At 37.8% G+C, this 16,376-nt stretch overlaps 1 protein-coding gene across 30 annotated transcripts in view; it reads left to right on the forward strand.

The window, feature by feature from the left end:
* ADGRL2 (adhesion G protein-coupled receptor L2) overlaps window positions 1-16,376 on the forward strand; it is a 388,299-nt gene that overhangs the window by 67,752 nt on the left and 304,171 nt on the right. For 26 of the 30 annotated variants that reach the window (XM_038143904.1, XM_038143888.1, XM_038143903.1 and 23 more), the window contains one exon: window positions 7,172-7,347. The gene's annotated coding sequence lies outside the window, so the exon portion shown is untranslated. The remainder of the gene's footprint in view (window positions 1-7,171; window positions 7,348-16,376) is intronic. The other 4 variants (XM_038143893.1, XM_038143895.1, XM_038143894.1 and 1 more) reach the window with 1 other exon arrangement.

A 16,376-nucleotide genomic window follows, 5' to 3' on the forward strand; every position in this document is an offset into this window, starting at 1 on the left:
TCTTCACTTTAAATCTAAACTCTTTTTAATACCTTTTTATAAATTTAGATGGTGTAAATGTCATCTACTCCCATATTATTCCCATTTCAAAGCATACACTTAAACCTCACTTAAAGTCTTGAACTTTTTTGCTTCATGTATACATACTTTGAAAATAAAAACTCATAAAAGGATTACAGTAACTATTACTAACCTCTAAATTTCAACATGTTTTCATACCCCTATTGGGAGTCTAAGCAAATGTTCTCAGTTTCCCTTGACACTGTAATGAGGAATTCTCCCTATGTGTTCACTCTTCTCCATGGCTTGAAAATTAAAGCTGTGTCTTTAGCTATAAGATGTGCAGCACATCTTTCTGAAAGATAAACTTTATATCAGATTCAAGCTACCCAGCTGTTTCAGAGTTCTCCTTTTATATCAGGTTTTTGGATTTTTTAAGTGGAATCTGACTTGCATACTAAAATTCATATTAATTGTAACTTTTTGTGATACTTAATAGCAGAGGTATTATTCTTTATCTTACAGTCTGATTTACTATTCCAATTTTCTTGATTTGAGAATGTGTTCAAATTCCTATGGCAAAAATCGCTCAGAAAGTAAGAAGCGACTTAAAACAAATGAAAGAAGAGTTCATTTTGAAAGCTGGAAGTGAAACAGTTACCCCCATAGAGCTCCTGAGCATCCTGACTGCTTCCTTGCAATGAAATATCTTACATTTGCCAATAGTTTTCTAGTGGTGGGTTGTTCTGCTCTGATGTAAATTAAATGTGTGATGTTAGAAGCTGAGTCACTTAGGTATTGTCACTCTGAGCAAAGGAGCTGCTAGAGCCTTTTTGAAGAGAATCACAGGTGATGAGTGAGATCTGCAGTTTCCAAACTCACCAAGAAAGAAGCATGATTTTACTTAGCATATATTTTTCACGTTCTACATTCTGTGTCAACTGTTACTAGCACAAGTCCTCCCACTTTGATCAGGGAAGCTCGAGGTTTGGTTTTTATGCTGTGTAACATAACTTCTTATTCAGGTAAATGGAAAAGTATGTTGGAATGTCTTCTGATTGATTGGTTGGAACAAGCTGAGGTCCTTGCCACTCAGATCCTTTTGAAAATCTCAGCTGTGTGGTATTTGTGCACTCATGTCTCTGGAATGTAACATCAGTGAGAAAAGGCACCAACTCTCAAGACAACGTGACTTACCATCACCTTCCTTGAGAATTAGTTATTCCTTTGTCTTACTTCATAAAGTAAATTAATACAAATATGGATTTTCTAGCAATGCACTGTTTAAAAATATATATGGGTGGACTTAGAAATCGATCAGAGAATCTCTGGCTGGAGTATAAATGTGTGGGAAGTGTAAAAATTTTTCCTTCTTTTTCTTTATATTTCAGCTCTGGAAATATCTGTATAAATACAGTAATCTCATTGTTTACTCATACATCTGGGATCGCCATAGAGAAAAAAGGCCCAGGAAACACCAAGGCTGGTGAGAGCAGGATAAAAAACACATGCTTTTCAGAGAGTCTTTCATATCTTCTTTTGCTTCCACTGTCAAGCTCAGTGACTCTGTGCTTGCAAGAAGAACAAGGATGTCTTTATATAGATGTGGAAGCTCCCTAAAGACTGAATTTTGTCTGTATCATCAGAGAAGAAAATTGTGCAGTGCTGGCTTCAGATGTGTAGTGGGTTGATCTTGGTTAGATGCCCACTGAGCTACTCTATCACTCCTCCCACTTAACTGGACTGGGAGAGAAAATAAGATAGAAAACAGCTCATAGGTTGAGATAAGGCAGTTAACCAAAGCAAAAGTATGCACAAGCAACAAAAGATCCTAAAGATTTATTCCTACTTCCCACCAGCAAGTGATGTCCAGACATTCTCAGAAACCAGATTTTCGGTTCAGGCAGTGGTTGCTCTGGAAGGCAAATGGAAATAACAAATGACTCTCCTTTCTCCTCCTTTTCTTAGCTTTTATATCTGAGCTTATATATATGACCAATGTCATATGGTATGGAATATCCCTTTGATTAGTTTAGGCCAGTTGTCCTAGCTGTGTCCCCTCCCAAGATTCTGCCCAGCCAGCTGGGAATGTTGGAGAGACAGCTCTGATGCTGTGCCAGCGCTGCTCAGTAGTGGCCAGAACGTTGGTGTGTTATCAGCAATTTTCTTGCTACCAGTGCAAAGCACAGCACTGCAAGGGCTGTACTGTCCATCTCAGCCAGACCTAACACGAGATGTGACTTCTAAAGGCTGAGCAGCACTTTCTCATTTAGCTCCAGGTATTAGGACATTCAACTCTGTCAACCTTGTGTTGTCACAAGCTCCCTGTCAAGTTCCCAGCTTTTCTCTATCCCCTCTTTCCCACTGATATTTTTTTTTCTCAGAATATGGGGAGATGTAAATTAGAGAATACATGGTGTTGCAGAAAAAAAACCAAGAAGATAGTTCCCTAAGCCCCTTGCATTTCCCTCGGACACCTTTCAAATCACACCATGTGCACAGAGATCTTTTCAAGCTCACAGCACCTTGAAATACCAGCGCTCCTGCCATGGCAATACCAACCACTTGAATTCTTGGCTACATCACTGAGGAAAAGCTTGAACTAGTGACTTCTCTGTCACATGCAATAGGCCAAACATGGCTTCATAACATCCAAAACATTGTCATCAAACTCTGGAGACTGCTATGTTCTGTGGGCTTTGGCCCTGGCCTGGGAAATTTATGACCTAGGCTAAGCTTTATGTTCTGCCAAATTCAGTGTGTAAACTCCTCAGAATAGAGCATACCCAGCAGGCTACATTGACTGTCAAAACAACTGCTTTAATACCATTTTGTTTCTGCAGATCTTTGAAAGACTTTGTATGTGCTCAAAGCATGGTAACAAGCTTCAAAACCTGAAAATAATTATTTTCTATCTTTGCATCAGTTCTAATTATGTGACCTTTCCCAAAACAGGTTCTTTCCTTCTCAGAAGCCATGGCAGTGGCTAAAGACATGGAAACTAATTTTCCAACATAGCTAATTCTATTGCTGAAAGACTCAGATTCACTTTCAGTAATTTCCACTTGATTCTACATATTCCCTGAATAAATAAGCAAAGGAGGTATCTTCCATGTTAAAAGCTTTGCTAGATCTCCTTATTTACAGGGATATGGAATTAGCGTAACATTTGCCTTTCCCAGAAATAAAAACCTTAACCAGAAGATTTGCCAGTTGCCTTGTTTTTTCTCATTTTTATAGGAAAAAAATTCTTAAAACTCATTGTGTGAGTTTAATTCACTGCAAATTTCACTGTTAAGTGCAGATGAGAGCACATTATGAGGTTTCCCAGTGTATTTTGCTCTCCTCACCTGATTCCCTTGGATCTTTTGAATCCATGTATTGCATTCATAACTTCTAAAAATTCTTCCTTTGAAACTTTGCTTAGGGTTTCCTTTTTCTTTTAATATGCTAAAGTTGTTTGGTTTGGGGTTTTTTAATTACCTTTATGCCAATGTGTACTATGAGTGTACAAAAAGCTTTATCAACTGCTTTCTGTTTGCAGTTTTATTCTGAGATGGTTGTTCCCAAAGCTATTCTGAAATTTCTCCCTCAAGACAAAACAAAATTTTCTCGTTAGATGTAGAAGAGTACTTTTTCTTATCCAAAATTAAATACTCCCAGGAGAAATACTGTCTTGTATTCAGAATACTGCATTTTATCATCTTAAGAGAAAGGCATCCAGTCTCTCTTCTAGCTCATATTGTAGAAAGATAAGCTGTAGGACTTAGTCATGGTGATGCCTTGAGAGGCTACCTAGAACAGAGGCTAGACAGTGTTAAAGGAATAAAGTAGGTATTTATTAAAAAGACCTTCAAAGGATACACCTTGGGCAGTACAAGAGCCTGGCCAAGGCTACACCCAAGAGAGACGAGGGATCACATGTTTTCACACTTTTATAAGTTACATATTGGGGTTAATTGTCCAATTACAGCTTCAGGTTATGCAGTCCCATCCTCCCAGATTTCTCTCCTCAATTCCCTGTTGTTTACACTTTTTGGGCCTGAAGCTGTAATGGTGTCCTTGGTTCTCGGGCTGGAAAAGGATTGTTTTGTCCAACCAAACTGTGAAGAGAACTTGCCAACACTCTACATGAAGTTCAGAGTTATATACTAATGCAGTACAGAGTCTGGAAAATGTGAAATCTAAGACTTAAGGCATCAGTGGAGCTGGTTTTCACAGAATCATGGAATATCACGTTGAAGGGGACCTGCATGTTGCCTGTAACCCTTTATTCTATCCCATGCTTCCTCAAACAGTTCCTCAAGCACTGAATTTTAGGTGGGAGGAGGTAGAAAAATAAAACTGAACCTTGCACTCAGAAGGACATCAAGTCTAACATTCCTTTTCTGAGGATCAACCTGCCAGGCAAGAGACCATCCAGCAAGACAGGCTGGCTCTGGGCCTCTTGCAGGGTGGGCACGCTTAATATGGCAATGGAGCAGTATCTTACATCTACCTTCTGTAATAGATGTTGTTTCCCACTTTAATAACTGAGGTATGTTTCCCCTTATTTCCAACTAACTAAAAATGTGGGGTAGTAGAAGGGAAGGTGTAACTTTTAAAGGGAAAAATGGTTCCCATTTTCTCGTAGGAGCACTATAAAATCATTATCTTCTATTTCTTAAATATCTGTTCACACATGATTTTTTAAAAAGCAATGGTGTATCTACAGCAGAAAAATGCAAGCATAGTCTTTAGCAAATTCTAAAGCTGTTGTGGTTGAGCTGCAGACTTACACATCTCAATCACACTGCCTTTTAGTGAAATGGGTTAAGCTTTCCTTCGCTGTATGAACAGATAAAGAGTACTGTACTTTTCCTTTGTTATAAATCTTGCCTAAAACTTTAAAATAACACATTGAAATAAGTTATATCTATTCTTGAATTATTGAAAAAAACAGTGTAAAAGAATCTGTCCTCCATGGGCCTGTAAGTTTAGTGCTGATGACTCTTTTATATGGCCCATTCAAGATAGATGATAAAGTAGCTCTTTTTCTGTGCTGGAGATACTTGAAAAACATAATTTTAAAATAACTACAAGCTTTAGCCCTTGAGGAAATTTCTTTCTAACATTGTATTTTTTCAAGCATGTAGCCTTTTAATACAACTATTGCATACCAAAGTACTAAGGAAAGCTGTTGAACCTCAACCTCTCTTTTCTCCCCCACACTTTGAAAACAGCATTTCTAAATGAGTGACCATTGCCAGCCTGAGCCAGAGGGCAGCATTCGCCACCTTATGGCATACTGCAACTTCTGATGAACCTCAGCTTCTTTTTAACTCCTCTTTCTCTGTACAGTACCAATCAATGCATTTAAAAATGGCTTGCCTCATCTGGCCTATTGCAAAATTGTTAAATGAATAAATGACATTGCCATTAGTGTTCAGTTATAAATACATTTGAATTTTAAACTGAACATATGCTACTTCTTTGCTTGAAACTACGAGCTTTTTCTTGCAAAAACTGTGCTACAGATCCAGGCATGCCACAGTAATAAAATTTAGGGTTGAGGATGTCAAATCTCTTTAAAGATGGTATCATTATCTGAATTTGATTCATTAGATACTAAAGAAGTTTCTTACTTGAGGCTGCACAGTGATCAAAACTGATACAAGAATAGAGCTCCTCTGTCTTAGCTGTGATCTTGATTTAGTTCCTCCTTTACTACTCTGGGTATCAATTTCAAAATAAGCTTTTATTTATGGGTTGGGTGTTTTGTTGCAAAGTTGTTGTTAATTTTGTTTCCTTTGATAATATTGTGTCTTCTATCTCAGCTTAAAACCAAATTCCTACAGCCAATTCAGGCTGGAGAATTCCTTGAATACTTAGTTATTTGTAACTCCAGTTTCACACTCTCCTCCCCCATAACCATTACATAATCATTTCTCCCAGGAAAATATTTTTGATCAGATCAGAAATGTATGAAAGACTAGAAGATATTTCTTGGCTTCAAGACACATGCAAATCACTTATTTCGGAGAGAGCAAGCGATAAGATAAACAAGTTTAAAAAAGAAAAAAATAATGAAACACTTGTCTGCTTCATTTGGCAAAGAATAAGTCTGGAGTTTTTATTGAATATCAGGAGTGAGCAGAGGAGAAAGTAAGAGAGGGAGGAGGATGCAAATACTATGTAGGGATGGGGACACTTTGCTCTCAGTTCAGTTTGTGGAACTACATGCCTAACCATTATGTCAAATCCTGAAGTAACTTTGCTAAACCTGGTGGGAACTTGCTTGCATTACCTGAAGTCTAACAGTCTCTGTGTTGATTTCCAAAGAATGTCTCCAGATTTGAATGAAGATAGCTGAAAGTAAAGCTTGGCCAGAATTTCCCAGATGATGATGAGAGGGTTTTAACTGTGTTTTGTTTCACAGCAAGTTATGAGGGAGTTTTAATCTGCAGTGACTAAGATCAGTTTAAAACCATTTGCAGCTGAGTACTGGCCATCACTTTGAAATTTAAGAGAAACCAAACATATTTCAGGAGATTTATTTCAATCACAGATAGAAAACAATAAGGTCCCATGGCAAGCTGGGAGTCTGCTCCTTTTAAAGGAGCACATGCCACTTCAAGGAAAAAAAAAGCATGAAAGGAAGCAGTGGTGTGCAAATCAAAATAACCCTTTGTCTTTCTCTCTGGATCCATGCTTAGGGAAGAAAAGAGTGTAGGGGAAGAATTCAGACCTGTCTTTGTTCAGTCTCCAAAGGCAACTACTTTCTCTCTGGATGAGAAAGAAATTTAGTTTTAATGGTGGTGGAAGCCTTCCTTTATTTAAATCATCAATACAAGCAGTTGGCAAAAATGCTGTCTTCAAATAACTAATTGTTGAAGATTAGAAATTAATTGGTGTGGGTTTGCTGGTTTGGTTGGGATTTTTGGTATGGTTTTTTTTTTTTGTTTTTTTTTTTTGTTACTGCCCTTCCACTGCTGCATAAGATTCATCGGTTTTTCACCTGCTGTCAGCCACCAAACTGAGCTTCTGGATTCATTCTGTCCTTTGCTTTTTTGCTAGATAAATATGTATTCATTTCTGGTGAGGGGTGTGATTAAATGTATCATATTTTACTTTTTTAATGCTTGTAATGTTTGTATCTTAAATCCACAAATATTTTGTGATCTTTTTGCAGGTGACAGTACTCCAGTGACACCACCTTACCTGAAGCTGGGCAGAATGAAACCTGATCTTGGGTAAGAGACCCATTTGATTGGAGGCGCTACTGTGACAAACATAACTTGATGGCTTCTTCCTTGCTGTTTCCTTTCATCCTTTCCTTAAAGCATTGCTGATGAAGTTGAGTTGAAGGTAGGCTCCTCTAAATTTTTGATGTGCATTTATTCCCTGAATTAATGCTAACTTTGGCAATTTTCACCAGTTATTCAATGCAATGCTGCCTGTCTGCCCTCTGAGCTTTCAGGCTAGCTCAGGACCCAGGCTCAGATCACAAAATTGCAGCATGACATGCTGCCACTTAAGCACTTAATTATACCTAAGGAGACAAGGATCCACATTGTACCCTTTACAATAGAGCCACAAGAAAAACCAAAGTCCCAATGCCTTGCTAGCCAAAGGGATCTTTGCCAGCACCAGGTGGTGGGAAGCATGAAGAAGTGAGTGGGGTGACTCCTGGCACTGCCTGTGCAGTCACGATGACAAGATTTTTAAAAATGCTGCTTTTGACAGAGAGGCCAGTAGTGTTTGGTGTCAAGGGGCTGAAAAGAGTGCCATATGGGGCTGAAAAGCCTCCTAGTCATTCCTGATGAACCATTTTCAGTGCTGCCCCTCCTACTTGGATGACTGTACTTACCTGGCTACCGTGCTCTTGCATCCAGGTTTTGCCAAGTGGTTATCTTCCTGCTTGCACCTGTTTATTCTGTATCTGCCTCTCTGGAAGGCAAAGTCTGGAAGGGTGCAGCCAGTTATCAATGATTCTGTTGAGATTTTTGTGTCTGGTTGAGCTAATTTCTCCTGGAGTTCTACCAGTGGGCTAATTTAATTACCTTGTTTCTGATCCAGTTTTAATGGGAAATGCAGAGGAAAACAAAACCATGAAATTCATCTATTTGCATAAACATGTGCTGTATTTATTTTACATTATCTGTGATATCTGTACCCAGCTTCTCTTTGCTAGTAATGATGGACAGTCTCTAAGTCATTGGCCAGGGACACCTAGTTTAATGGCAAATGTAGGTCTTGCAGAATTTCTGAGCTTTGTAGCTTTCTGTAAGTTACAATACTGCTTGCTTTCCTTGGAATACAAACACCATCATGCTCTAACATCATCTTAAAAGACTTTTTTTATTCTCCTATTAGAAGGAAACCTGCCTTTGTAAAAGTTTATTTGGAGGATCTAAGTGTGTTATATAAATTTGTGCTAGATAGATGTAGCTGAAATGAATTGCTAGAATGTTTAGAGTGGTTGAAAATCTGTATTCTGTATAGCCACTGACTGGTGTAGAAGGTTGAGGCATTGTGATTTGCTCTCCTGTGGCTCTGGTTTGAATTTATAGGAGAATAATAGCACCACACTTGATGGCATACTTTAGTGGGACACTGAAGTCACACTGCAAGATGTTTAAAGCAGTAATAGAAAAATAACATTTTAAAATAGAAAGGTGGATAGTCAGTGCTTAGGGCTTTCCCTAGGACTGATTTTGTTGTAGGTCATTTGACAAAATCTCATTTTTTTAACTATTGAACAAAACATTATATGAAACAAGTATCTGTCTTCAGGAAAATGTATCTATTATGTGTTTGAAGAGAGGTTTACTTTGTATTCTACAGAAGCTGGACATACAAATAGAGTATTTGCTAATAAATTCTTATGGTCATTGAAGAGATTTTACCTAATTCTTTTCTTTTAAATGAAAAACTATGACAAAGACAAAGATTTTAAGCCAATGATTTGGATCCAAAGAACAGATAATGCAGACTCCAACTGCGTTTGTAACAGTTCAATTCTGTAAGTGAAATATGTTCTCTATCTCAAAAAAGAATGAGAATACGGAAGATGTTGTGTCAGTGATTCTTCAGATTTTCATTCTATTGATCAGAGTTGAAGAAAATGTATTTCCATACACCTATCTCCTTTTTTTCAAATTTCCAGTCTCAGTTCTTTGTGTGCTCCATGGAGAGGCTGTATACAATTACGCCTTGCTAGTAAACCAAGATAAAATAATATAATCCCATTGCATTGTCACAGAGATAAAGCGTATGGTAACTTTTTGTTTTAGTTGATCAGCAGGGTGGCGTAGTAAAATGAATTCCCATCTCCTGGCTTTGGCTTATCTTCTGATTCCTGAGAGACACAACAAAGAAAAATAACAGTGATGTTATAAGTCGTATTTTTGCTTTCGTTTGATGTGAATATTGCAATAGTGGAGTCTCATGACGGAAAGGACAAATAATTGTGTGTACTACCTGAACATCAATGGCATCACATGCTGCAGTGTGACTCTGTTGAAATGTTGGACTTGTGAGATAATAATTACGCAGGTATAATAACAGTAATAAAACCACATTGAGTATGCTATCACCTCTAGCCTGGTTATAATTGGTACCACACCTAAAGGCCTAAATTAAGTCTGCTCAAGTACTAAACATAAATAGCATAAGTTTCTTCCCTGAACAACTCACATTTTTAGTGTTTTCATTTCTGGAATGTGCCACTCCTGTCAATTATTGCAGACATTTCCCTGAAAGAGACAAAGGCTCTGAATCTCATCTGCAAACCTTTCTTTATGTATCCAAGAAGAGCAGTCAAATCAAACTGTTATTTTCTCAGAAATAAAAAATGGACAGCTTCTGCACTTTGTATGTTTGATTTATTAAGAGTGATTGTCCTCTCTCGGTTTGAGCAACCTGAAAGGAAACACACAGCACCTCCTGCATTGCATCCTGCTTTGCATGAAAACACTGCTGAGCTTCCAGACAGGGTTTTAGCTGAGGCCATACTGGTTAATTTTGTTAAAAGAGTCTCAGCACATAACTGATATTAGAGAATTAAGAGAGGTTGTTCTCTGTGGGCTCTTTATCCCTGCTGCGCTGTGAAAGAAAAGTGAATTTCGCAGGTACTAAATGTATTCACCCACCTCTTTTTTGCACCCCACAGAAAGACTGCTGCACAAATCACTGTACAAAACCCCTCTGAGCCACGTTCATGAGGCCCTGAATGCCTGTGCTTGGACTAGAGCTCTGCATCTTTATTATCAATTCTTGTTAAACACCTTCAGTTTTGTAGTGGGTATCACAAGGCAGGATCATTCAGAGAACTTGCATAGCGCATCATAGTGATGTCCTCTAAAGTCTTCACAGTAGCATCCTCTTCCCCTCCTCCCACCCTTCAGTAAGCACCATAGAGGGGCTGCCTCTAGGAAGGGCTTTAAAGATCAGCCTCACTGCCGTTCTTTAGCGGGGGGGTTCTTGTGCCCCCTTCTGAGGCCACTGAGAAGCAGCAAAAGCCATATTCCCGAGCCTGTAATAGATGCAAATTGTGCAGATGAAGGAGACGAAGCTCTAACAGCCGTTGAATGCAATCTGTGAACACTACTGTTTCATTTATAGTGATGCTACCTAGGCATTTGCACTTAAAAGGAACAATAAAGAGGTGTCAGAACAATCGCAAGGCTGCAGAATTGAAACTGCGGCAAAGACGTTTTGAGCCATGTGAAATGTTGCCTGCAAAAGATCTCCTTTTTCCGTTAGTTTTTGTTATTACTGAAGGCTGCTCTAGTTCTCCTTGTTTTATGACACCGGCTGGTTCATTTGCCTTCAAAGACTCAAGATGCAAAGAGGCAGGGAAACAAATTAAGTCAAAACTGCAGTAGCTGGTGAAAACTGCACGAAGAATGTCATGGCTGCTCTTTATTTGTCTATTTAGGTTTGAAGTAGCTTTGCTGTACAACTGGATGGCTGATTCACTAACTTGCCAGCTGCCTCTAGCAGGCAGCAGTAGAGTTGCTGTAATGTTTCAGTGTTATTCTTGCTTGCAGGACAAAGGGTTGATCCTCAATTGATGCAACTTTTGGAGGTATGCATATTACCCTGGTGAGGATCTGAACCGTTGTTGCCTTTTAGTCTTTTTATTTGAAATAGAGAAGAGATTTTGAAATAGAGAAGGTGAGAAATTGCACACTAAAAAGTTAAATAAAAATCTAGTGGCTGTCAAACAACAGAGAGTTACTGATTAACCAAGAATAACGGGCTTGCATATAGTGTCCTGTTAAAAGCACAATAAGCTGTGATTGTGTGCTGAGATTATGATTATCTGCAAGCACTTGCTACTTACTGCCTGCAAATGTGAAAGCTATGTGTGCCTAGGAAAAACAAGGAAACAGAGGATTTGCTGTACCGCAGTAGGTGTGTTCAAAGTGGCCTACTCCTACTGAATAAGAGCAAATACTGCTTGAAAGGGAATATGAAGTTTTAAAAAGGAATATATATGGTTTGTAAAAAAAAAATGGAGTAAAGCTGTATAAATTTTAGGGTATGATTGGCTTTGTAGCTACAGCAGATTGAGATGCGTTAGAGGACCTGTTGTCATTCTGGATCTTCTAGACTTCCTATGGGATACTATTATCTGATTTTTATTAATATCAGTCATTTGAATTCCATTAGTGTTCAGAGACCCTGATTCAGACTCAGTCATAGTAATGCAGCTGTATCACAAAGAAGTCACAGTTTAAATAGACAGGATAGGCAATTAGCAGGTAAATGTCCCACAACTAAAGAAGATCAAATTACCTAAGACCTTGTCATATCTTAATGTTAGTTCATTTTGGTTTTTACATACCTCAGTAAAATGAGTAATCTGTAAAATAAGAACATGCTGTTCTCATATTTCAGAAAAGTTCAAGGAAAACTAATGATAGCAAAATGCTCTCAAAACATTTTATTTGATATAAGTTTAAAGTGACGTTTTTCATATAATATGAATTTGAACTGTGTGAGTCTCTTGAATCTTTAGCTTTTAGTGAGGAATATATTTCCCAGGGAAATGCAGGAGGGGCAGCAAGACTGTTTTAATAGTTCTGTGTGTGGGTCTGAACATGTGAATGAACAGGAGATCAGCAGGGCAAAACGTGCCCTAAATGCTGTAAAGTCTTATACAATTGTGTCAGACAGTAAACCCAAATGAACTTGCAAAGTCATGCACTAGTTCAATTTTGGAAAGGAAAACCTGGCTTTGAAGCCAACCAAATCAATCCCTAGTTGAAATTAAATTTGGAGTATCCTGTGAAGCTCCAATACACAACTCCAATAGCAATCAGTGCTTAAGGTGCAGGCAAATAATGTTTCATTTAAAAGAAATTGAATAAGGATTACTGACAGAGAAAGTTTTTGATGCTGTTTTGTCATTAAAGTCAAATTATAGCATTATTGTCTTAATCCCATACGTCTCAATCATCTCTCTCCCCTTCCGTCTCTCTTTAATGCACAAAAAGCCCTGTGCATGGTTGGTCTTGTGTCTTCATCTCATTAAAACCTTGCCATGCAAATGTATCATAAGTGTTGCCTGAAGACTTCTGTCTCATGCAAAATTTAGCTTAAACTCCACTGGCATCAAATAATTTGTTATGCACAAACCTTCTGTTTGGTTTGCTGACATTCCTTCTTAGCTGGCTCTCATGGCGATTCATTATCTTGTGATATGGATTCCAAGTATCATCTTTGTATTGATTTTTATATCTTTAATAACCACTCCACAGAAGATGGCTCCACTTGGTGTCATTGATCGCATCAAAAATTCAAGGCTTACAGAAATACTAGACTGCTAATTGGTAGCAGAACATTTCAGACTTCATCTTAATACAGTCTTAATCTTCTGCACTAACCTGACTTGAAGATTTCCTTATTAAGGCTAAAGGGAAACTTGTGAATAACTGGAAATTACCTGCTGAGAACAGGTAAAAGGCGGTAAATGGAAATAACAAGGGTTAGATCTGAAAAACATCGCTCTTTTGTCTCTTCCCCTTCACCAAAGTATCCTCCTTAAGGAAGAAGCAGTACATAATTATTCTAGCTGTGGAAAAAAAGTATGTTAACAGCATCACATAGTATGCAGTGGGCCAAATGGCATTGAGTTTCTGATGAATCAGGGACAGTTACTACATTTGACAAGTTCAAAAAATGTATGCTGTAGGTCACTTCTTTCAAAAAGAAGTCATCAAAGAAAGGTAATTTTAATCTTTAATTTTTTATGTAAAAATTAAGGATTCTATTTGTAAGCCAGACAGTCAAGTCTTGGCTAGGTTTGAATCTAGAATATCTGAAAATGTGGGCCAGAACAACAATCTAAGAGTCCTTCAGTCTGTTTAATTTGCCTTAATGTGTTGTTTAAAGCTTCTATCGTTAGGTTTTTCAACAGTGTGGTTTGTCAATGACAAGGAAGTGATATGTGTGTCCATATTTTTTCATGACTGTTATTTTTTCATTAAGTGACACTTTTTCACTAAGATTTTCCCAGGATTTTGCACTTTTTATATTCTAAAACTTGAAAGCAACTGAAAATAAACCACACTGAGTTACAGGAAGGTTTTTTTTTAGAAAATCCAGTGATAGACAAAGAATATGTAGAGATTTTACAACATGTTAAAATCAGGAAAGATAATTTCTCAAAAAAGCTGCCCTTGTAAATTGTTAAAAAGCTGTTAAAAAAAAAGTGTCTTCCAACAGCCACATGGTCTGTGGATTAAACATAGCAAGGCAGATTGTCCAGCTACTACTAAGAGTATCAATCAGGGCTACTCAATCAGTTCTTGCCAATAAAAGGCATTGAGACAGCACCAAGTCTGCTGGTTCAATCAGACACTGCATGCCATCTGTGCAGTGGGAGCTGCCTGGTATGTTTCCTAAAAGATCAGAAGAACAGTTAGAAGCATAGGATCTCCCACAGGAATGTGAGAGACATCATATATCTGGGAACTTGGTGAGAATAAAAATGAAATGTGTTCATAGAGCAGGCTGGAATAACCTTGGTCCCTTTTGACCTCTGTGGTAAGCAGACCTCTTTTTCCACTAGACCCTATCAACTCTGTCAGGTTAGCACTAGTTTCTTTATGAACAACCTAAATTTGGAGCTGGCTGTAAGAAACTCACATTATTCTCATAAAGTCCAATCAAAAACGCATTACACGGTTAATGCATCCATACACCTCTCATGCCTTTATTATGTTCCTGTTGTCACTCTCAGACTGAGAGGAAATTGTTCACATCAACCAAATCTTCTCAAACAGGAATCTAGCAGCTCTTTTCATTTCAGATTTTTACTGTGTTCATCAGTAACCTGACTGAGGAATGTATTCATGGAGTAAACCAATCAGTCAAGGAAATGCTGTCTCCTTATTTCCAGGGAGAGGAACAGAAAATATGAGGCCAGTCCAAGCGCTGCTTATTTAAAGGGGTGAACAGTGACTCGTAGATTTTTGTCTAGCCCTGCAGAACAATTTCTGTGAATGATTATATATGAATGCACTCCTTAGCCATCAGAATGACTGAGGGATTTATGGTTTGGCCCAGGGTAGGCTTTGTGATGAAGGACAGTGATATAGCTGGAATGTAGTCTTAAATTTACTGACTTCCAACTTCGTTCTGTTCCTCATAGTTTAGAATTGTCTTCCATTAAAAAAAAAAGAAAAGCTTTTGTAAGCATTCAATGAAATTTATTATGGACATGATATTTATTATGGACATGTACACTACCTACCAATAAACAGAACTGGAAGATGCAACATATTGACAAAAATTTGGTGGCTGTATACTTGTACCTGAATTCAAATGGAAACATCTCTCCTCCTTATCCCCCAGTAGCAACAGAATACTCATAACAGTACCAGAGCGAACATGGTTCAGATGTCAATTGAATCTCTGCTGTTCCGTTCCTCTAAGATTTTTTCCATCTTTTTTTTTTTTTTTCTAGCTATATTATTAAGCATTCAAGGATAGAGAAACAGTGGGTAAAAAAGTTACTGGTTCTTCCAGCAAAAAGGAAGCCCTGAACGGTAAAAGCTTAAGAGATCACCCATTTGCTTTAATTTCTGCACTATTTTTTAAAATTCCATTCATTGTTTTGTTTTAAGAAAACTTCACGTTTTGAAAGAAAAGACATGTATTCTTTTGTCTTGGTTACAGGCCACAAGAAAAAGGAAGGATCTCAAAGTATAACTTATGTCTTTTAGTAAGCACCATTCTTCAAATCTCTCCCTCACTTTGTCCACCTGCCAGTGTTCATAGTTCACAACATGTATAGCTGTGAGGCCTGGTTGTGCTGCAGGACATAAGGGTAATTCCCATTGATTTCAATGGGTATTACATGCATCCTGCAGCGGGAGAGTAGGGCCCTCAGGTTTCACTGAATAGCAAATAGTCATGTAAAATCCACGGATCCTATTCTTTCCCTGCAGGGTATGTTGAAGTCAATGGGAGTTACTTGTTAGATGCTGTGATGGGAAAAACTTATCTTTATAAGATAAAGCAGTTCATTCATTGTTGCCTTTTGGTTAATTTTTTACAAAGATCCTAGTAATTAGATTTTTTTTTCTATAGAAAATATATTATCTTCTGACCTTCTTTATTCCATTTTATAATTAAGAATGAAGCTAACCAAAATGAAAATGCATACAAAACAAAAGCCCACAGAAGAAATGTGAGAAAACTGAATTTACAAAATTACCATGAATTTCGTGTAGAAGCTAAACAACTCTTTGTGAGAGACTAAAATGTTATCTTCTTATAACACTCTCTGCTCACACCAGATATCCTAACACAAACTCCTAGCATTGATTCTACTGATCTAAATAAGGAACTAGAATTTGGCAAATCAACAGAGAAATTGACATCTGTTTCTTATGTCTTGAATTTTGAGACTGAGTTTCCATCAAATCCAAGTTTAGACCTGTAGCAGATTTTAAATATGTCCTTCACTAGCATGTTACAACATCAGCTGAAGGAAAGGCTTTCTTCCCATCCCCCTGTCCTCTCCTACTCTTCCACCCCCAAGTGTTCTCCTTGAAAGCAGCAAAGAACTTAGGAAATCTGGGCAGTCTATCAGTTTGCTATGGTTCATTTTACCTAATCCAGACATCCAGCACAGCAGGGGGAAAACTGCTGTATCTAGTGAAACAAGAGCATGAATAATTAAAACTCTGTTATTAATGAACTTCCAGTCGTTATGTAAATGAAACTGATTTCAAGTCTAATTTGTCAGCCTGAATTCTTTTTCTGTTCTCCTTTTGTCTAGGACAAGAACTCATCATAATGGACTTGATAATAAAACACTGGCAGACATGCTGTGTGCAGTGCCCATCTGAGTTAGGGCTCTTAGCATGGTTAATTGA

This window comes from Motacilla alba, chromosome 8 (assembly GCF_015832195.1).
Source record: "Motacilla alba alba isolate MOTALB_02 chromosome 8, Motacilla_alba_V1.0_pri, whole genome shotgun sequence".
NCBI lineage: Eukaryota > Metazoa > Chordata > Aves > Passeriformes > Motacillidae > Motacilla > Motacilla alba.